This window comes from Corvus brachyrhynchos, unplaced genomic scaffold, assembly GCF_000691975.1.
Source record: "Corvus brachyrhynchos isolate BGI_N302 unplaced genomic scaffold, ASM69197v1 scaffold69, whole genome shotgun sequence".
Taxonomy (NCBI): Eukaryota; Metazoa; Chordata; class Aves; order Passeriformes; family Corvidae; genus Corvus; species Corvus brachyrhynchos.
Genome location: NW_008240228.1, coordinates 4,729,923 through 4,739,265, shown reverse-complemented (window position 1 = coordinate 4,739,265; position 9,343 = coordinate 4,729,923). Strand labels below are relative to the sequence as shown.

At 42.7% G+C, this 9,343-nt stretch overlaps 1 long non-coding RNA gene across 1 annotated transcript in view; it reads right to left on the bottom strand.

The window, feature by feature from the left end:
* The window catches only part of LOC108449368, a 96,772-nt gene that overhangs the window by 86,355 nt on the left and 1,074 nt on the right, over positions 1-9,343 (bottom strand). The gene's annotated exons all lie outside the window — the stretch shown is intronic.

The following is a 9,343-nucleotide window of genomic DNA, read 5'->3' as shown; positions in this document are numbered from 1 at the left end:
CTGAGGTCACAGATTTTGCTGTGGGGCACAGAGAGCCACTGTGATCCTGAAGGCACCAAAGGAATTTCAGTCTGTTTCCAGACAGCACAAAGCTCAGCCTCCCCTGCCTTTGCTTAGAGCCATTGCTCTGAGGGTGACCTGGAAACACATTTCCAGAACCACCGTGGCAGGTTGTTGTGACACCAGCACTAAATGCAGTCTTTGTTAGCAGCAGGAAGCATAATAGCAATGCAAACCCGGGCATTTTCTTTTATCTTCCTAAAGTCCAAACTGATCACTGTTCCTTCTGGGTTTGGGGGCAGAGTGAATGGGAGGAAAGCCTTCTACCTGCATCCTTCCTCAGGGGCAGCAAGCTCAGTCAGTCTTCAGGTGCCACCTGAAGACATCAGCAATGCTAGCAGAGTCTCCAGAGGCACCAAGACTCTCCACCTCATTTCTAAAACATAGAGCAACACGGACATTTCCTTTGCAGCTGCTACAAATACTCAGAAAAATAACAGGGGCTGCCTTTTATACGACTGCCACACACACACACAAAAGAAACCCACTCTACCACATGTAATCACTCCCTCTGAGAAAACAAGTTGCTACGGGTTGTGCAGAGCTTCCTGAGCACACGGGATAATGAGGGAACAGAATATATGCCATGGGAGTTCAAATCTGAGTTTACCAGCACAACACTACTCAAAAAATTTTGAAATTCACAGCAAAATGCTACCTGGAGTTTTTGTGGCATCTAGAACAACCTTAACAATATCTTCTTAATCTCTCACCAAGAAAATAAAAGCAGCACAGATCAGAAATAAAAGGTGTGCAGCAACTTGCTAGTGCAACTTATACGGCTTTGCTCTTTTGTGCTGAATATTGGCTTCAGCAGGCACACAGAGCTGTGAAAGCCAGCATGAGGGAATGCTGGGGGCTGCAGCCATGTCCAGCAGCCAACAGGTCCCGAGTGCACGCATGGTGGTGCCGTAAAAAAGGAGGGGACCGTCCTGAAGGAAACCAGGTGACATCCTGAAATCCCAGACTCCTGTTTTACACAAGGAGAGGAGTAAGCCAGAGAGAAAACAACTCATGGCTGGGTTGTGTTGAGATCCAGCAAAGGTGGGCAGGAAGAGCTGCTTTGGCTCTAGCCCACATCCAGGGAAGCAGAGCACCCCTCTCCCCAGCCCTCTGCATAGAGATGAAGCTGGGGATATTATGAACAACTCTGAAAAAAAACCAGTTTTAAAGCCAAATTGTGCATATAAAATAGAAATTAATAGAAATTAATCACAAGTCAATCTACTGATTGATTCTAATATTAGAGCAGGATAGCTGTGATTTTAATACATTCTTTAAATATAAATATGCCTGTTTCACTACCCCTAAAAAGATCTTATTTTTTGTTTGTGTTCCTTCTAACTCACTGTTCTTTGACTGTGCAGCACAATGTTGCAGTTAGAGCTGTCAAGCATCCTGGAGTCATAAGTATTTTTCAGACCCGTCATTAACAAACAAGCTTCCAATCTCAATATGTGTTATCAAAATGAGATCTTTTCTCAACAGCTGACAATTATGTATTATACAGTTACAAGTTTACAATTGGTGACACCATATTGTTAGATTTTGATCCTGACTTTTAACAGTGTGCTGCCTAATTACATTTTGTATTATATTCTGAATGTATAGGAGTATTTTACTCGTGGCCCCACTTTGTTCTGCAATTTGTTTCTCAATAAATGCAAAATAATAAAAGCCCAAATCCTAGTGTGTGGAGTATTTTTATTGACCTGAGTGTTCTGCTAGTAAACACAACTTTGATGGTTTCATGAGTGAAAGTTTATTAGGCTGTGTTAGTTTTAAAATACAATTGCCAGGGGACTGATGTTGAAATCATTTCTTGCAAGACAAACTCGGTTTTGGATGCTTTCCCAGCCCAAGCACCACAAGGAAAGCAAAATGGCTATCCGGACACATGATGTTTTTCATTCATTCTTCCAGTGGCAAATGTTTAAACATTTTAATGCTGTCTGCCACTTAGAAAGAAAACAAACAAACAAAAAAAAAAACAGGTGTGAAAGACCTGCTCCCTGTTTGGTCTCTTCAGGGTAATCCTCACAAGTAAGTGGCCAAATACCGTCCTTATAGGTCCACCCAATTGGTAGATACCAGTCTGCCCATCACAACAGTGACTAGAGAGTGACTTATCTATTGCCTTGAGTTGCTTCATAGTTTCTAATTAATTTATTTTCACTTAGTTTTACGAAGCCATCCCCAAACTCCCATCTCTGAGAGGTAGAGAATTAGGTCCAAATGGTCCTGTCCACCCTAAAATTGTGACCCCACCCAAGGACAGTTAAGGGGCTATTTTCCAGCATTATTGGAAGGGCCTCTCCTGAAAAGCCACAACATCAGCCAACCACACATTTCAGATCTGGCAGCACATTTAGGGAAGTGCCAGTTCCCAGGAGTCCTCTGGGGGAAATAGGAAGTGGGGACTCACTGCAGGGGGAACACAATGGAGCTGTTTTGAAATACCTTCTGTTCCCCAGATCCCTGAGCTGCCCAACAATAACCTGACCCCAGCCAGCTTTTAGAAGCAGCACCCTGTGGTCTTAAAAACTTGCATTTTAAGCAGCCAGGAGAAACCCTTCCCCCTGCCCCACAGAGCCACAAGGTCACATGAACACCCAAAGTTTTAGCTCTTCTCTCTGCCAACAGCAGAAGCAAACTTGCTGGTACCAGGAGAGCCCCACGGCCTTACGCGGGCAACACGTCCGTGAGCTCCTCACTGAGCCAGCATCCATCCCACAGGACCTCTCCTCCTCTCTTACCTTGGGGTGAGCCATGGCTGGTGCAACACCTTTGCTACAAGGTTCCCAGGTAACGTTCACAAGGCCCTTTGAAATAAGGTTCGGGAGATTGCTAGGAGACCATTCACTGGTAGGGGGGAAGATCATCACCAAGGGAGGCAGGAGCAAGAGCTGTGCCATTCCCCTGCCCACACACCATATTGTCTTCCTCCAGCAAAGCTACTCCAGAGGCTTTCTCTGATGCCAAACAACACGAGCGAGGAGGGCAAAAAAAGATAAAAAATACAGCCTCGTGAAAATGTCCTGCCTGTTCATTTCCACAAGCACTAGCGAAGATGTTCTCTAAAATCATACACATGTAAAAAGATCTAGAGGTTGCTGGTTAGTTTGTCATACATTTTTATGGGCTTTTCTGAATGGTTTTAGATTTGACATAGTAACTGACTGTTACTAGAAATAAACTGTAAGTCAATTCCATGCTTCCATAATTCACTGCCCAGGGTTGTTCAAAAAGATTTAGTGATACTTGTGATAGACAGCAAGCCTCTTGATGTTTTCATTTTCACTTAGTGCCTGTAATTTCTCAAACTTGCTGACCTCTACAGAACAGGATGGAAAAGGGCTCCAAAACTTCTTTGAAGGCACTCACTCACCAAAACATCTGAAACACTCTCATTTTTGCTTCTTTTCTTTCCAGGGCACAAACAAGAATATGGGAGTAAAGCAATTGCTGTTGTTTTTAAGAAGGTGACTGCTATTATTATCTCCATGATGGATCATGTGGTTTTAATCATTTATAATGGAAGAAGTTAACCACCCCCCCAAACCAAAAATGTGTGTTTGTGACTCAGAATGTCAGTTCTCCTGACAGCTGCATATTGATATTTCTCTGACGGAGTGCCTTTATTTTGAACTTTACCTTTTCTGTAGACATTTTCCTCCCTTCTCCAAAAGTTAACAGATATATATTTTAAAGGCTCCAGGTCTGGACGTGAAGAGGCACAAACAGATGTGTGCCTATGGCATGTGCAACCAGGAATGCTGGTTAGTTGGGGATGACAAACATTTGAACGTTCAAATATTTAAGACACACTCACATTCCTGGTGATTGTGCATGAAACCCACGCAGGGGGCAGTGACATTCATGCTAGGGAAGCTGATGGCCATGAACTATTTAACTGTAACAGCAGGAAGAGGGAACAAGCAAAACTGCTGTTGCGGCTCCTCTTAATGCAGGGTTCCCGGGACAAAAGCACCTTGATAGTATCAGCACGGATCTGTCATTACGATTTAATTACCAACAACAGGCCACTGACATTTGAAACTGTTTATCAGATTCCGATCCTGAAGGTGGACCGGAGGCCACCTCTCCTTCCCCCAGAGGGTAATTTTTCCCTCGGCAGAAAACACCGTATGGTTAGCGCCGGGCTGGCACCGCACCTGGAAACACAGTCCCTTGTTTTCTTGGCACAAGTGGAGACCTTCCCAGTGGTGCCAAACACCACCGAGGGCTATGGCCTTACCACGGCCATGGAGCAGATGGGAAGCAGCCAGGATCCATGCCTGAGCAGGATTATTTTGGGAATAACCAAAAAACAAAGCATAGCAGCCTGGCTCCCAAGACAGTGCATAGCAGCAACAAAAAATGGAGCCTTCTTGGGGTATTTTTAAACAACCTGATGATTTTAACCAAACTGGATGGAAGCACCTCCAGCAAAACCTGACCCTGAGGTGTTTGCAGTGGGGATCTTTCTAAAAGTTACAGGTATTTCACAACAGAATGAACACGATTCAGCTTTAGACCGTGCAGTCCTGTGCAGCCCTCTGCAGCTGGGACTCACATAAATTATATCCCAAAAGTCTTTACAGACCAAAAAAAACCAGAAAAAACCCCAAAACCAACCAACCACCCAACAAAAAACAAACTCAAAAAAATTAAAAAAAAAAGACAAACAACAAAACCAAAAACACCAACCAACCAAAAAATAAGAAACAAACCACAAACCCCCACCACCACCACCAAACCCAGACCCCCCCCCAAAGAAAATTACTTGGAACAAACACAAGAAAGTGAAAAAAAAGAATTATAGGAATTGCATTCATATATTTCAATTAATTTAGGTATCCAGTTATTAAACAAGAACCTGGAAAGATGATAAGGAAAAAACCTCAGATTTAGGCTTTGCATGAACTTCAGCATCAGACAGATGATTCTCCTCTATTCCTTTTCTTCTGTGCATTAACTATTTAATATTATTTTATTTTTCCTCTTTTAGAAAAAGAGAGAAGGAGATTGCAGGCTTTGCACACCCAGCAGACCCAGCAAAGATCTTTCACAACCTGTCTAGCAAGCCAGCGGCTTGCTAAAAATCAATCAGCTAACAGAAGCCAGCACTGCTGACTCACAGCCATTAGCTTCTATTTGGACATTTTCACATTTTGTCTAAAATTTACTTTTTGTCTAGAAGGTTTACACCAAACACCTCCATCTACTCAGACTTGGATGAACCTTGTGAGTCCCTTCCAACCCAGGATATTCTAGGATTCTCTCACACTCACTTGTGCAGAGAAACCCAGGAGAAAAGGTCATTTGTGACTCAGAAAAAACGAGGGAAGGAATAAATTGCAAAAAGGTGCACTGGAAGCTAATGTGCCTCTTGCACTTTTAGCTGGAGTGCAGGAAAAGCCCCTACATACACAGACACAAACACAAAGCACATTTTTTATGAATCAGGCCTTTAGTTTTAATTGCTTCTTACTATATAGGACAATTAAGGATGAGTTGGCAGGATGAGGATCTTTCCCAGCTCATTTGAAGCTAGGAGAGGTGGAGTTCGATTTGCTGGAGGCTCCCATTCACATGCTTGGCGAAAAAAATGTGAATGTCATTAAGCACCTCTAGTAAAAATCCTCGTTCTATATAGGCAGAAAAGTAAAAGCAGGAGACCCAAAAGCTTCCATTTGACCCCATCTCTCACTTTCGAATAAAATCAATTACAGCATCTCTACTTGTCTGAGCTTTCAAAGATAAATACCAATAAATACAGATCCAGAACAGCACCTAGAGAAAGTCTTAGGTACGCATGTCCTCCGAGAGCTCCCCTCCTTTTATCTATGATTGATCCTCTTCACCTTCAGAGTGTGTCGAGGTCAGAGCTTAGTTAAGAATTCCTTTTAAAACATATTATAGACACTTTTTAATATATGCTGTGCATTTTGCAATGCAATGGATGATTACAGAATCACAAACCCAAAGCACATTAATTGTGGAAGCAATCAGCCTAAGTAGTGAGTATGTAGAGCTTACAGATGTTGTATGGGTAAGGAAGCATCTTCCAGATTAAGATACCATTTTTTTGTTGTGTTTTGGAGTTTTTTTACAACCACTTTAAGCATTTTCAAACAAACATAATTAGCAATGAGGACTGAAATGGGCTTGCAAAACACTACGCTGGAGTCAGACAGTGCCTTGTGACATTCCTTGTGGCTGGATGCAGGGAAACTCTGCACTCAAAGTAGCAGTGAAGGATTTTACTGCAGGGAACAGGAATGGGTGTTAGATTGCCCTGCTGCAGGTGAGGAGCTCCTTTGGCCCTGGTGCCCACCCCATAAATCCATATTAATGGGAAACCATCAAACCAGATGGCAGCCAAGAGGTTATTAACCCACAGCAAGGCTGGGCCAAGAGTGAGCACAAGCCCCAGCCCACACCATCACTGCCGGGTTTTTTTAGCAAAAACCAACACAAGAGGAAAGGTTAAAAAATTGCACATTCAAGCCAAAGTGGAGTTTATCAAGCAAGTGGTCAGCACTGCATTGGCAGGAATAAAGGGGTCTCACCTGCTCTGGGGAAGGGCATTTTAGTCTGAATTTTCCAGAAACTGAGAGTAAAGGATCTTTACAATCCCCTCCAGTCTCCGTATCTGTGCATCTAAGAGTCTAAAGAGCTTCCAGCCTGACTTTCCAAAACATCTACAGCTCCCCAGGAAGTCAAGGTAAATAGTGTGGGTGGCACCTCCAAAGTAGGCTCCAGGTCTGATCCAGCCCACTACTCTGCTGCTGCATTCACTTAGGAATGACAATGAAAATGAAAACTTGATAAAGAAAATGAAAACCTGGCAAAAGTGAACTGTGGAATCCTAAAACCAAAAAAAAAAAAAAAAAAGGAAAAAACCTTCCAGCTCATGATAAACATTATAATGAACCCTCTAATTTTCCTAATGAAAGTATTATCTATCAAGATAAAAGTAAAATGATTTATTAGATTTTCAAACATCATAGAAATAAAACAGTAAATCAGTCCAGGCAGTAATTATTCTATCTCAACTTGAAGCCATTAACTCTTTGCCTGCTGTAAAGACCTCCTAACTACTCTTTTTAGTTCCATTACCCTATGAAATAGCTTTATATAATCCAATACTAAACAACAATCACTATTGACTTGAACAGGAGTTGAAATATTTTCTTCAAAATGCGCCTGAATTGATGAGAAGAGGAAGCCCAAGAACCTGTCTGGGAGGGCTAAAATGCTCTTAAAAAAAAAAAAACCCTCTGAAATTACAAACTTGTGAAACTCTTAAGGAGGGCACCTGGTCACTGCCAGCTCTGCTCCTCGTCTCACCCTCCTCTATTCCCCTGCACTCATCCTGCTCTGGCAAAAATCAGCCTGCTGTGTTCACTGTGATTTTAAATGCTGCAGTTCTCCATCAGCTTCCCTCTTATTAAAGCACAGAATATACTGCTTGTTGCTACACAAAGTGTCCCCCCACCCCCCTCTCTCTCTCACTAATGGCTCTTTTCATGATCTGCAGCAAGGATCATTTAATCTGTGAAGAATGGAAATTTCAGTGTTTGTGTATCGTCAGTTATTACCTTTTATTTCTAAATTGTGTATTTGGAAGAGGAGGAAGGACTTAAAGCCTTTATTTGCTGCGGAGAGCAAATGTTCAAGGATACTGCAGAAAGCAGTTTATCCCGGCATCATTTTAGATGCTGAAACTGGAAGGTGCTCCAAGCCCCTTGGCTGCCATCCCCTTGGCATCTTGGGCAGCCTGTGGCACCCACTGCCAGTTCCCACCCATTGTAACTCCACTGTTTGGGGGCAGAGAGGCATCATACCCACCTTTTGCATTTATTCTGATCACTCTATGCCAACAGCCCTGGAGGCACTTCAAAAGCCAGGCAAGCCCCATTGCTACCCACTTCATGCCACAGAAAACTCCAGCCACGCTCTCCTTTGGTGCTCCATGCAACCAAACAAGGCAGTCACACTGAAGTACAGGTGGATACAAAAGGCATAAATGATAATAAAAAAAAAGTCTGTATGCAGTGACATCTAAAGCTAACCACATGTTAAGCAAGGAGATTGTAAAGTCCTCTTGAGTGGCTTAGGAAATTCAAGCACAAACAAGATCTGGGAGGCAGCCTAAGTGCTGCCCTCACAATATTTAAGCCAAGGAATATAAGAAGAGGAATGGGAATATCGAAAACAATTACATGAAAACAACAGTGTTTATTGTCCAAAGAGCTTGCCCACCTGCAAGTCCTGGTTTTGCCGATGTAATCCTGCATTTGTCTGAGCAAACTGGCTGAGAGGGATTAAAGCAGGACTCGCTGTGCTTGTGCCAGGGCTCAAATTCAGCCTGCAAGTTTCAGAGACCCCTGAATTATTATGGGAATTACTCAAGGGTGGAGTAGGAATTCAGCCTAGATGCTCATCCTTTGGTGACTCTAAGTTACATTTAGTATCATTATTTTACATCAAGCTTCTGAAAATTATTTAATTTTTTTCCCTGTTTCATGCCAAGGTCTTAATCTTTCTTGCACTGGCAGTGAGAACGTTTTAAAGAATCATTTCCCGAGACACATTTAATACATTTCCAGTAAATTGTACATAAACCTGTCCAGCTGGCTGGGTCATTTCATCAGTGACACACCCACTGAGTGTAGGATGCCACCTGAGATTTACCTCAATGCTTTCAAAATCAAACCGATGATGGGATAAAGCTTTGCTGATGTGTGAGGGCGATGGGGAATACACTGATAACTGCCCACCAGGGAGTACAAGGATCTTTTTTAGGTTTGTTATGGGAAAGATTACACAGCGGATTAGACAAAGGGGTTTGAAGATCAGCACTGAAATTACACCGACTTTAGGAAGAGCAGCATTAAAAAGGAGGTTGATTATTTAAAACCACTTAAGAAACAGACGGTGAAGTTTATCAAGTGTTTCTGAGCTGTGTCCTGCTCTGCTCTCAGGGACTGCTCCACATGCTTGGGAATGCAAACAGAAGTTTTCACAGGATGAGGGTTCTGAGCAGGATCTGCCATGTCAGGGGCAAAATGCCAACAGTGACTTCCTCACAGTCAGTTCTGCTGAAATTACATCAGTAAAGAATGCTCAAGATGAACATTTTTAATGGCTCCTCTTATGAATATATTTGCTGAATCCAAGCAGGGGGGAAGAAAGAAAAGATCTTTCCATTGTTCACAAGCTATTTCTGATAAAGAGTGCAGAGGAGGCAAAGTGCTGAGGAAAGACATCCTGC